Source organism: Gasterosteus aculeatus, chromosome 9, assembly GCF_964276395.1.
Source record: "Gasterosteus aculeatus chromosome 9, fGasAcu3.hap1.1, whole genome shotgun sequence".
Classification (NCBI taxonomy): domain Eukaryota; kingdom Metazoa; phylum Chordata; class Actinopteri; order Perciformes; family Gasterosteidae; genus Gasterosteus; species Gasterosteus aculeatus.
Genome location: NC_135696.1, coordinates 13,249,589 through 13,263,021, shown reverse-complemented (window position 1 = coordinate 13,263,021; position 13,433 = coordinate 13,249,589). Strand labels below are relative to the sequence as shown.

General features: G+C 42.9%; 1 protein-coding gene across 4 annotated transcripts in view; it reads right to left on the bottom strand.

Annotated features, from left to right (window-relative positions):
- Positions 1 to 5,619: 5,619 nt before the first annotated feature.
- The window catches only part of LOC120825716 (endonuclease V), a 31,485-nt gene continuing 23,671 nt past the window's right edge, over positions 5,620 to 13,433 (bottom strand). For 3 of the 4 annotated variants that reach the window (XM_078108933.1, XM_040187502.2, XM_040187503.2), the window contains one exon: positions 5,620 to 5,883. The gene's annotated coding sequence lies outside the window, so the exon portion shown is untranslated. The remainder of the gene's footprint in view (positions 5,884 to 13,433) is intronic. The other variant, XR_013468781.1, reaches the window with a different exon arrangement.

The window sequence follows — 13,433 nt, the reverse complement described above, 5'->3', positions numbered from 1 at the left end:
AAGGCAGGGCGCTGCAGGACCGGACAGGGCGGCGGTGAAACAGAGGAGATGCTGCCACCGGCTACATACATATTCCATCTCTAAAGCTGCTTTTCTTAGGAAACACCGACCCCCCCCTCTCCTCTTCACTTGAATCCTCTCCCGCCCTGCCTCTTCCCACCGCAGCCTCTATCCTCCTCCACCCTCTTCCATCCTCCTCCACCCTCCTCCATCCCTCTCTGGCTCTCGCTCGCTTTCACTCTCTCACTCTTTCTCTGTGCCAGAGCGCCGCAATAGCAGTATGAATAATTGAACAAGCCTGAATTGGGATCGAGTATTTCTGTTGCAGTTGTGCAGCCGGCATGAAGTCATTCATAAAAAAAAAACTTGAAAAAATAAAAAGGGCACACACTATCTCGTACACACGGCTAACGCGTGCGCTTAACTAGTCCGTGTAGTCGCCTCGGTGTGCGGATCCGAGTAAAGAGGAGAATATTCAGTGCCGATGTACCAGAGCCTTTCTCATCCTTACTTGTACTGTATGACATTGAGCCGAGTGTTCGCAGTCACAACCTGAGAGCAGGAGAGAACAGGGAATCTTTGATATGAATATTCCCGGGTTATATCCACTGGAGGGAATTCCATGATGGAATTGAATAAAATTAGTTTTTTACAACAGAGAGAAAAAGAAAAAAGTAGAGGACAAATGAAGGAAAGGTACCGAAGGGCATGTATGTGTATTTTGATTGGGAGAGGAAAGACGACGCAGGACCGCTGCAGTGGAAGCGTGTGTGTGTGTGTGTGTGTGTGTGTGAAGGGGGGGCAGAGAGCCGCAGTAGATGTGTAAGCTTAGTCTGTGTGCGTGTGCGTGTGTGTGTACCTGTTTAAGTGCCTGTGAGATGTGAACAGGAGGGAACTGTGTCTGTATGACGGTGTAACCACTGGGTGTTATCAGATCGGGCCGGAGTCACAGCTACTGTGTGTGCGTGCGTCTGAATTTGTGAACATATGGTCCATTTCCAGCTTAATTAGCCCAAATCTGGCTTTCTGGGAGACCTGGTTCCTCGCCCCATGTGGCCTCCTGGAAGAAAATGACAATAAGTGACATATTAAGCTAGCACTTGGTTTGCTCTCTCTCACTCACACACACACACACACACACACACACACACACACACACACACACGCTCACATGCCATCCAACTGGGAACAAAGCCAACAAATGTGCTAAAAATAATTGGGTCAACCATGAATTGTTTAATCCATATGGTGTGCATGAACACACACTCCTTCATGACGTAACCTTTTACCTGCATACATTCAAGACCTGTTGTTAGAATACACACATTTTACCTGATGAAGTTGTGGGGACGTAACTTTATTAAGAGTGAGTACTTGTGTGCAAGCTTCTTTGTCTTCTTAATACTTAATACCATAGTTTTTGATGGTACACAATTTGACTTTATCATATATAAGGACTTATCTGCAAGAAAAATTATTATTTCCCACAAATCTTTGAGGTTCACTCCAATTGAATTGCACATTCGTAAAGTTGGGGGGCTTGCAAGAGAAAGATAAAAGGCTCCTATTCACTAAGCCAAGATTTGTCTTGTGATGGAGACAAAAATAGTTACAGGCCTCTACAGTGATGTAGAATGTCTGCTGTCCTTTACATCATTGTAAGTAGAGAATATGTATGTTTTAGATGCTCAAGCTTTCCTTAGAAAACACTGTATTCTGCTAGAATAACGAACAATGAGTGATCCTGTATTTTGAGCTCCATTGTTGTCCAAAAAACATTGAAAACACTACAGGGACTCAAGCAATTGCATTAGGGGCCATGTTACTACATTAAGATAAACATGAGCATTGCAGTTTGTCAAACGGGTATATATATCTATATATATATATATATATATATCAAATATATTTGTTATATAGTATATTATATATAGAGAACCAGGATGGGAGAGGGCAGAGGTCTTCTCCTCATCGCCCTTCCATGTCAGCTCATGTAACTGGTGACATCGTTAAGGAAATCATGTGTGTGGCATGTTACTTTGATATTTCCACCGGAACATTTGCTATTGTTTGAAATACTTATGTCTGAGAAACTGTATATATGTGTGGTTACTACGACCCTCCTGTTCCCTCAGGAGATAAAAACACCAGCAACCTTTAACTCGTGTACTAGAAATGCTGGTCCAGCTTTTCTATGTGCCTCTAAGGGTCTTGCAGATCTGGGAAACTTATCCATATACCCGTATCAGTTAAACATAATTATATTTGGCACGTGCAAATATTTCAGATTAAATAAAGGGGACTGAAATAAAAAAAGAAAAAGAAAAAAAAAAGAAGAAAAAACACCCATTCAGAAAACGGTGTTTTGATGCCATGCAACAGAATATGACCTCACGAACCAGAGCCATCCACATGTGGGATAAAGGACAACCAATTCCCTGTTGGTTTCCAATTACTGCGCCGATGTCCGAAAGACAGGCGACTTGAGTCCTACGCACACTGCAGAAATCCCTCGCCTCCCTCTAATCACATGCAGGTAACTCGGAGATTCATTAAAAATCCTGCTTCTGTTCCTCTCTCGTGTGCACGCCTCCCCGAAGGGACTTTGGATGTGAATCTCTTCTCCTCCCTGTCCCACTTACCTGCTACAAAAAACTGACCTGGACTTTAAGGGACAGACTGAGGCGTCACCTTATGAACACACTTTGGAAGCCCACATTTAATTAAGGCTCGGTGAGCTCTTTTGAGAGTTATCAGTAGTATTAGCACAATAGAATAGTAATATATGCAATAAGAAACCAAATTATCAAACTATATATTATGAAACAAGTGAAATGTGTTTAGATATCAAACTGAACCAAAATAGGATTATTCTTTGTTTTTAAAATGTCCATTTCCATTGTTTGACGTCTGTAGTTCTCATCCACAGTGGTCATTTTGGAAGTGACAGACGATGTACTTTTGGTTTTATTTGAAGAACTTTTTTGTATTGCAACTCAGTTTTAATCTTTAATCTTTTACTTTCATCACATTGGTTTCCAATTTCCCTCGATTATTCCTAAAAATGTTGAGTGACGACAAAATATCTTGCCTGAAATGATTTTACCAAGAGCGGCATGACCTCTCCATTTAGGTGAATGAGAAGAACACCAAGACACGGGTAAGGAGATGACACAGTCAGGCAGTGTAAATTAAAATCCTCTGCCGAAAAAATGACTTTTATACGTTGTAAGATCACATGTTAGACACGCTCAATTGTACATGAGCACTGCGTGTCCCCAACGCATCAAAGGCAGCAACAGATGAAACGTATTCTTTCTGTTCATCTTCCATGAAGCTCTGCATGACGTGTATTGTGCTTTGGCCTCTTTGCTCTCCATCCAGCTGAAAACCCCCACAGGGCCCAAGTGTACGCTTACTTCACCGAGAGGGAGACACAGGCAGAGATACAGTTAATATTTCATGTCTTCTGGAGTCTTTCAGCTCGCCAAGAGTTTTTGACCACATCAAACACTGACGGTTAAACCAAGTAGTGAGAAATCAGCTGGAAAAGAAAACGCCAGGAATGACAGGAAATGAAAGAACCGTGTCTCTTATTTTACTTGGAAGTATTTATCTGAGAGAATTGGAGATCGTTTAGGACCACAAAAAGGGGGGAATTGTCAACGTGCACGTTGTCCCTGGGACTCAGTGCTGTCAAGTGTCAACGTGTTTACATACTTACATCAAGGTCCTGGATGCATTTTGTTTTGTCATAATGTATGAACAATGTATAAAGATCTCAAACTAAGCCGCAAACAGGAGAATCCCATCTGCTGTACAGGATAAAATATCTGGGCTTTAGCATTGCATAGAGACTCACCTTGACTTGATTGGGTTTTTATTTTTTTCATGTTATGGAAAATGAGTATGTTCGTGAACTATCTATCCAGAGCCAGCTAGTTTTAAAACATATGTCATTGTGCGTTTTCGAGGAGATATCCAGCTATTGTGTATAATGTAAGACAACACAGACTGATGCAGAAATAATTGAAGCAACACACTAATTCATAAAGACAGATTTGATTAATTACAACATCCTTCTGTAATTCGTTAAGCTCTCCTCCTTGTTTTAGCTTCCCTCCCGCCTGCAGACTCCTCTGTAAACTCACTTTGTCTCGGCAGCTCGTCGACTCGAATCGAGAAAGCACATTTGCTCTCCTCTTTACAGACTGCCATGGCCTTTACCCACTTGGCCTTTCGTCCTCACGCTCAGAAAAATATTCAAAAGGCAGCCACACTGTGGCCGAACCGCTCACAGCACGGAGAGTTCAGCCGATAGATTTCTCAAGCATTTCTTTGGTGCTTGTTTCATGCTTTTTGTTTTCTCATGATGTTCAGGGGAGATGTCACAGCTCCCAGTGATAAAGACAAATAAAGAAGAGTTTTCTACAGCTTCTCCCTCGTGTTCTCCCTCTCTGACTCACCAGATGAAGACGGTTGGTATCGGCCGGCATTCTGCTCCCCTTCCACTATCTTCGTTCTGTATTTCTTCAAACCCTTCAAAAATAGATGAGTTCCTGGAGGTAAAATCTGTAATGTTATAGCTATTTAGATAGATCTGTGTTGGTGCAATTGCTTTGTTATTTAAAGTGTTAAATGACCGTCACTCAGTTTTAAAGCAAGTTACAGAGCCACAGCCTGGAAAAACACAATATTGGAAAATTGTTTGCACCAAACTTCAACCTTTTGGAAAAGAACAAATACGTATAAAGCTGAGAACATTGTAACATGGAGATACAAGAAGGTTAGAGGTGAACCAAAAGAAGTCTGGTTCAAAAACAAAAAAAGAGAAACCAGCAATCTAATGAATGGGGAATAGAGAGGATGCTGAACAGAACAGAAGCAGAGCTGTCAGAGGTTGCAGGATCACTGGCCTCTGTCAGAGCCTTCAGGCTCTATGAAACAACAAAAAAATCAAAGATGTCAACTTAAGTTTCATCTGCTCGGGATTGCTGATGGTAAAACTTTGGTGCAAAGAGAGAACAGCAGAGGAGGATGAAGCTGATAATATATCCAAAATGTATGTTGATGGATGGCAGTCGCAAGAACAATTGTCAATAAGAGCAAAAGTGCCTGAGTATTTCTAATTCTCCATTTCAGTAATGAAATATCTTTGTACCTGCGACAGCGTCGACCCGTCCATGTTGTACTGTATCCAAAGTACAAGTGTGCCACGCTCAGTACATCCCTCCGACGTGATGCCAGCCTGCGGCCTCCCCCTGCTGATCCCTGAGCCCTCCTGCGTGTCATCACTGCCCCATCTGACCACTTCTATTCCGGGCATCGCTCCCTGCAGTGAGCCCTCCTTACCCCCCCCCCGCCAGTCCTTCGTTTCCGCTGGCCTCGCTGGGCCCGGCCTGGCACAGCGAGGCCCTCTGCCAAGTCTGACTCATCTAAAGAGAGACACTCAGTGACGACACATTAGAGGCAATATGGCCCGGGACTGCGTGTGTGTGCGCAGGTGTGTGTGTGTGCGGCGTATTGTTTACCTTTCCAATACCGCTCACCGTAAGATTTAGGATGAAGTCAAATTCACACAACAGAGAGATGTTCACAGACAACTGGCACTCTGACGTGTTACAGGGACATTGATGATTTATTGAGGGGTCTCCCGATGTAGAAACCTGAGTGACCCAAAAAATGTAATGAGAACAGTAAAATGGAACGGCCTGACCCACATCCAGTTGGAAAATGTGGCAAATGCTTTAAGAGAACTAAATCAGTCTTGCTGTTTTAGTGTCGGCAGAGATTGAAATGCTACGCGCACTCCCAAAGGTGGCAGATTTTTAGTGGTCTTCTGTACTTGCTGGTCTTCAAAGCTTTTGTTGCATCTTTTGCAACCTGGAACAAGAGAAGACAAAGAAAATACAATGTAATGAAGTGAAAATAAATGTAATACTGTCTATAGCATCCAAGGACAAAAACAATCACAATGTAAAACTTCAAAGTTGTCCAGTCACGGGAAGATGGCAAAACCAAGCCTAGGTCTGTCGTAGAGGTCTTCACAGGCTCACAGACGTGTTGGCTTCCAGGTGGAGTACACTTTATGTTCTTTTCTGAGGGGTTAAGAATAAATTTGTGGACTTTTGAAAACTTCTAGTCTGTATTGATCCTTTTCAGAACTCATGCTGAATAAAAACATCTTGGACAAGGACTCAAGTCATTTAAAAAGTGTCCTACCTACAGTCACTGTGAGCGGGAAAGGAAATATTGTGATGACATGTCGTCATTCTCTAAAAGGTGTGGTTTGAAATATCAGTTAGTAGAATTTAAAGTGCAGAAACAATCCTAATGTAGGATTTTTTGTGGAGAGGTAAATAGAAAAGACAGACTACCAAGACTACGTGTGCATAAATGTGATGGTAAAGAGTATTGGCTGATGAAATTTAAAAATACAACTTTTGTAAGGATATTAGACCTAATTAAAATGGTTTACCTGTTGTAATTATGCAGGATATCCTTCATTAGCAGCCTGCGGTAAACTAAAATCTGCTGTCAGAGAGGATTATCTCCGCGTGCATTATCTTATCATATGCATGAGGGTGATCAAGGTTTGATTTATGGCTATACTTTGATTTATGGTTTTGTTGGCTCTGACAAAATCATCACAATTTTCCTGGATTAGGAAAGTTGCTAAAAGTCCCGGACCACACATGCCTACTCTTACAAACTTTGGCCAGTTTTTTTTGAAAAACACAGGAAAGCCTACAGATCTGATGGTATAGAACAGGGGTCTCAAACTCGCGGCCCGCGGGCCAATTGCGGCCCTCGGGACGATATTTTGTGGCCCCATCCTTAATATGAAAGTGTAATGTTAGTGCGGCCCGCAAGTTTTATACTGTAACCCCACTGTCAGCTGCTGTGTGGGACATGTTATGATGTTCTGGTTTCCTACTGTGTGCTTGTCCAGTGAACGTGGCATGCATGTGACTGACATGGGGGGCGGGTTGTGTGTGTCGGCCGAGGTGCAGAGAGCAGGAGGGTGAAATTCAGTTTCCTGCCCTCTTTCGCGCAGGTAATCATGTGACTAACCGTTAGCATCGCTCGTTTAATAAAGTTTTCCTTTACGACTCACACTAACAACACATGAAGCATCTGACGTCACCGACGAGCGTCTCCGTCCATTACTACGCAGCTTCGATTCACGTAACTTCACGTTTGGCTATAAAGGAATTCCACGGTCACATGACCTTAGGTCTCCCCCGCTGAGTTAAAGGAGGACTAGTGTTGTAGTCTCATTCGGACCGATCCCCCAGGGTGGGGTTCAATGACTGCTTTTGAAAGTGAGTGTTAAGTTGTGTTATTGTCGACCATGCCGTTCGGACGCTAGTCTGGCCCGCGTTCGGTTGAAGTGGGCTGCATCTGGCCCGCAGCTGATTTGAGTTTGAGACCCCTGGTATAGAAGATTTATATTAACTTGTGAGTCGTTGTGATGTGAGTTTACACCAAAGGGGAACACGTCATACTCTCATTTCGTAGCTATTTTTGTGCCATAGCAGTAAAAACTGAAGCCTAACAGCAAGGCCCATTATCAGCCTCCATCATTATTTACCCCTGAACTGTGGAGGCCCCTGCCTGCCTTGGGCCCTACAGCAACACAACAAAGCAATTTGCTCTGAATAGCCACCCAGGATGTATTCAGTGCATTACCGAAGTGATCAGCAACAGCAGGTAACTAGAAGAGAGCGACAGAGCAGCGGGGAGAAAATAGAAACAGGAATATTGTGATAAAGACGGATAAATATTTTCTAAAAAAAAAGAAAGAGCTAGATGGGAGAATGGGATGGCGAGCTATTACCATGTTACAGGCGGCCACGGTGCCATTCGAGGTGCTGAATGGGCAATAAAAGGACAGCGAAGTGGAGTTGCAATGGCAAGAGAGCGGACATTACATAAGACTCTAGAGGAAAGGAGACGAGGTCCCCGCTGTGTCCTCCTGTGCAGCCGCAGGACAACATTTACATTAGGTTGTTACACACTGCGTAATGGCTGGCGATTGTGGGGAGGTATCATCAGTTCCGCTTGTGTCAGCTGGTGCTTTGTAGAAAAAAAAGTAAAGTGTAACCGTTTTGGGTTGCCTTGTATCACTCAGCGGTTTGATCTGGGTTGCTGAGATTAAAATACAATTCCAGTTTTATGTGGTTTTGGCCTGCATGTCTTTAACTAAAAACAACAGCAGTAAGACAATCACAAGTCATGTAAAATTGGTCAATGTGGACTTGAATTCCTAGGGAAAGACTAATGAAAGGCATCAGAACGCCTGACTTACAAAGCCAGATGAGCAGGAGGAGAGAATTTAACTCTCAGATTTAAAAAGATTTTTTTTTTTCAGCATGAGTCAGACTCACAACTCTCCTCAATTAAATTCATTCTATTTTGTAAAGCCTAAAATTGCCAAAAAAATATCGTAACGTAAAAGATGCAATGCATTCAATTCCTAAGACAGAAATGTTTCAAATTTTGACGTTCTCATAACCGGTAAGAAGAATAACCAAGTAACTGCAAAAGTAAATTGTAGCAAATCAGAATGATGCGTCAAGTCATATTTTATGAGGTGAATTTTTATATATATTCCTTTATAGGAATTTCAAATGACATTATTTCTGAATTACAGACCTCACAGAGTGGAGGAAGAACAGAGAGGAAAATCACTTTCCTGCACGTCCTCCATGAAGTATGAACCTGACTTGATGCCAGAAAAGGGAGGGGGTTTTTTTTGCGAGATCTGTAGATTTCATACTTTTCACACTAAATATATTGTAACCGATGTGTTACATTTCCTCACAGTCTCTCCTAAAAGTATATATAGTCGTAAAAATAGTTAAAATTATAGCTTTCCCAATGTCCACAGCGTGGCTTTTACGCTTGTGCTTCCTGAGGCACATTTTTACATCGTCATCATTTTCATGAGTTGGCATTATAAGCTTATTGTTAAGTGCTCCTCAGTGTTTATGGTTACTGTTCCTTTTAGTGTCAGATTGTTCTTTGTGTATTTCTATTGTTCCGCGCCAGGCCATTTTGCTGATTTTAAGAGTGTTTGTTCCTGCTTGTGCTGTATTTTTTTTGTTAGAAAAAAATCTGAACCTTGCAATAATTTCTAAAACATGATTATGGTATTCAAAGGTTGCTAATTAATCCCCCCTAAATATCACACACTGTTCCTTTAACGCATAGATTCCTTTAAATGTTATCTTCAATCTGCAGTGTCGCTATGGTTTATTCATGACTATAATAAGACAAAGTAACATTAGCTCTCCCCGGCACTAATTCATATGCACTAAGCCTTGATTCATATCAGTTACCATGCTACTGCAGACAGCGTCGAGCATTTTGCTTGTCTGTTCCCTAATGGTGAGAATCCAATTGACATTCATGTAGCTGTTACATCTCTGGTTTCAAAGACGGGAAGCACAAATCATTAAAATTTACTTCAGCAGCTCTGGAAGCAGAGAAAGTGAAGAAAGGGTCGACCTTTGACCTCCCTTTAACAGTCAGGTGCACCATCATGTCTGCTAACGTTAGTCTGACTGACTGGACAGCACAGTCGGACTAACGTTAGCGTTCAAAGTTCAGTCTCGGTAAAGCCACTAGAGGGGTCAAGAAGTCTTTACCCAGCGTCAATGGTTGGTTTGGTTTCTCTTTGTTTTAATATGTGGTCACTTTTTTTTGAAAAGCTTTCAAACAATGCTCCTGTCAAAGTACAAAATGGAATTTAAATCTCAGTAAGGAGCTGATACAAGGATGACATCCTTATTTTATCATTTGTAAGACTTATGTTCAGATGACTTGCATTGGTTTTAGCGTCTTACACATCAGATGTTATAAATATATGCGAATCCTTTTGTGGTATAACGTGCTCAGACAGAAGGTACATGAGAGTCAGTCTTCTGTACTGAGTACTACTGCAAAATCGTTATGCTAATTGATGAACTTGGCGCAGTCTTGATTTAGATATCCCTTCTCTACAACTCATTAGGAAATAATGAGAATGACCTACAGAATAGTTTATCTAATATGTGCAAATAGGCTTTGAATTAGATTAGCATATTGGTCAGCCTTCCTCTAGCTGAGTGCGGTTACTGATCATTACAAAATCATTAAGCTACTCCTCGTTTGGTCATTTAAAATACGTCTTATTTTGGTGTTAGTAGCAAATTGGAGGACAACGGAGAGGGGAAACCCAAGGAACACTGTGAAACATCTGGATTTCCGATTTATTCACGCGCAAAACTAAATTTACACATGATGACAGGCCCATGGACACATAAACGCACACAGGTGCTTCTGAAAAACGCATGCATACAGAAACATTTGCACACCAAACTCCCTGAAGTCAGCACATTTCTAGCCAGTAAACAAGCCTGTGAACTGCTTAGCAATGCTGCTCAGGCTGCAGGCATTACCAGTGCGCATAACATGGACACACACACGCTCACGGGGCAGTAAACATTAGCAATATTTTCCCATTTCCTCTGCAGGGCAGACGGGAGAGCAGTAGATCTTCAGGGGGGTCTGAGCCCTTCACTGGTAATAATCTCCTTTACACTTCACACTGCCAGGCAGATGAATCACAGTGGATGGCGTCACTGTGTGTGAGAGAGGGGAAAGGGCCATGCGGAGGTTAGCCTTTATGGTGCTTGGGTGTGTGTGCGAGTCCCTTTGTGCGTGTGTGGGTGTCTGTGTAAATTCCGCCAGGCAGAGAAAGGCCAAGGATCTCGTTCAGACACCGTCAGCAGACCAGAGGCGCAGAGACGTTTTCACTGATGCAGACGGAGCTTTATGTAACTAGAAAGGTGAAGCGGACCAAAACATACCTTCCAGTTCTCTTAACGTGCTCTTTACTAATCTCTTTAAGGCTGAATGTTTGGGTAATGGGTGAAGGCCATTTGAAGAGCAGTTTGATGAATCATGATGTTTTAAAAAAAAAAATGTATTACAGCTGTAGTCTTACTTTCCCCGAAACTGAATTAAACAGAATATTGTTGGTTGAATCATGAATGTATGAAAAGTAACAGTACGAAAAACTATTGATCTGTGAAATAGAAAACAGAATTTCTGAGTATATCGGGTGCAGCATCCGGTGCCTCACATGCAATGTGTGACCTTATCAGGGACCTGACTGATGAGGACATGTCGGGGGGACGGGGACGGAGACACCGGCCACAGAGATGCTCCCCAACTACGAAAACTGCCGCTCTAGTTCGGGAGATAACAAAAAAACAAACAGCCCGCAAGTCGAGATCAGAGGCGGAGTTTTTAAGGATTTGTGCCTTCATGATTTTGACATCTAACCGCGTATTTTACAGGAGCTGACAGTCTCGCCTAATATTTGAAATTTGATTTGCTAAGGGTAGCAATAGATGCAAGTACATGTACTCAAGTAATAAAGTATTACTAAAAAACTGTAGTTTTTTACTGCTGGAGACCAAGGCTGGTGGTAGTTTTGGTTGTAGTTGGGGAAGCTGTATTAGTAACAGAACCAGCTGCAGCAGAAGCATTCGTTCCACTCGTAATAGTAGTAGTGCATTTATCACACAGTGGGGAGCTCTTTCCTTAAGAGATTGTAAAACACTGAAACACCAAAATAAAAGCAGCCGCAGTGTTGACATCAACAGCTTGCATGATGAAGCCTACGGGCTTCTTACCCGAGATGCATTATGCATTATCTAATAATACCTTTCTTTTAACCAGTGGAAGTGAAAAGGAACCGTCTGCTATTGTGATGGTTTAGACAACAACACATTTGTATGTAATATGTCAGGGGTTCAGATAAATAAAGGATTGCACCATATACTGTGAACTCAACTGTACTGCCCCTTTAACAACACCTACAGCATCCTGACTAAACAGGGATTCAAAGCAGAAAAAAACAGTGAACGGTGAGAAGTTGAGTCTGTCGCTCTTTCTGCTTCAAAGCAGTTGTTTACAAGCCACATTGCATTGAAGAGATGGCCCCTCATACTATATTCTGATTGGGTCAGTGCAGTACGATTCACAGCCATGTGTGACAGCTGTGTACCAGACAGAGAAGGGGATGGGAGGTAGACTTGGGTTGGGTCAGGTGCCAAAAAAATAGAGCACGGTGTGATGACAGAAGGAGTGAAGAAAAGCAGTGGAAGAGAGGTAATTGAAGTAAGAATAAAAGGGTGTTCAGAATGAGAGAAAAGCAGGTGGGATTACGCCGACGGAGAAAGAAAGGATGTTTGAAGCTGCCTGACATTAAAGTGCAGGCTTTCAAAGGCAGCTGAGCCTCGACACCAAAGGGTGGGGTGAGGAGGGGGGCGATGGGATGTAGGGTCTCTCTGTTAAACCCCGTCAGTGAAGAGAATCTACATAACGAATAGTACAGTCTGTGACTGGCTTCTCAGCAACCACAATGTATCATCGTGTACAGTAATATGCAATATTAGCACAACAAAAAAAAAGACATTTGTGTGACATTTGAGTTTGAAGTCAAATATCACTGATTCACTGCTCATCTATCCAACAAATCAGACTGTTGCCTCGCCTCTAGTAAAACACCGTATAACTAATGCAAATGAGCTGTGGTGAGCGTGATGCATGGCATTGGATGTAGTATCTTCGGAAAACTCGCAGGAGACACAGGCCTGCGCGACTCACGTCAATCGACACTGCACCAATATGCACACTAATGCTCATTCAGGACCTTGGGAGACGGGGGCATTACGCAGGGCTGCAGCCAAGGAGCCCGGACGCTGTTGGTTCTTTGCAGTGATTAATTATGTGAGTGAGTGGAAGTCGCTGGTTTTCCTCCAGTAATGAGTAAGTGGCACATCGCAACAAAGAGGACATTCCCGTGAGTGCACACGTACATACTGAGAGAGAAAGGTGAATGAATGAGCAGACGTGTGAGGGGGATAACGACGCCGGAGCTCCTGATGGAGGGGGGAGATGAGAGGCTGATGCTGCAGATCGGCATGTGATTATTCCAGGGCTTGAACCTGCTGTGAGCTGCATCAATTATTTGCTCAAGGGTTACCATGAGGGTTTGTACTGTAAGTGCTGTAGAGGGAGGGAGTATAATGGGTGTTATGACTGGGGTCATATGTGTAGTGTTTGTGGGTTTCTTTTGGTGTCTTTCTGGTTTCTTTATTCAAACAGGGATGTGCCACAACCAGGCGCGGATTGGTGGACTGTCTCCCACCCGTCCTGTGATTGGCTGCAGCCGGCATATAATGGAAGCCAAGATGGCGTCCGAGGCAGAGCAGGCCAGAGCAGGGGAGAACAGCAGCAGAGCACAACCCTCGTCCTCCTCCTCCTCCTCTTCCAACCAGCCACTTGTATTATACCGTGAAGCCGAATAAGTATTCTGTTTTTCTTTTGAGTTGGTTTTCTCCTGTTTTAAAGTAGTTGGGTAGGTAAGACTGATG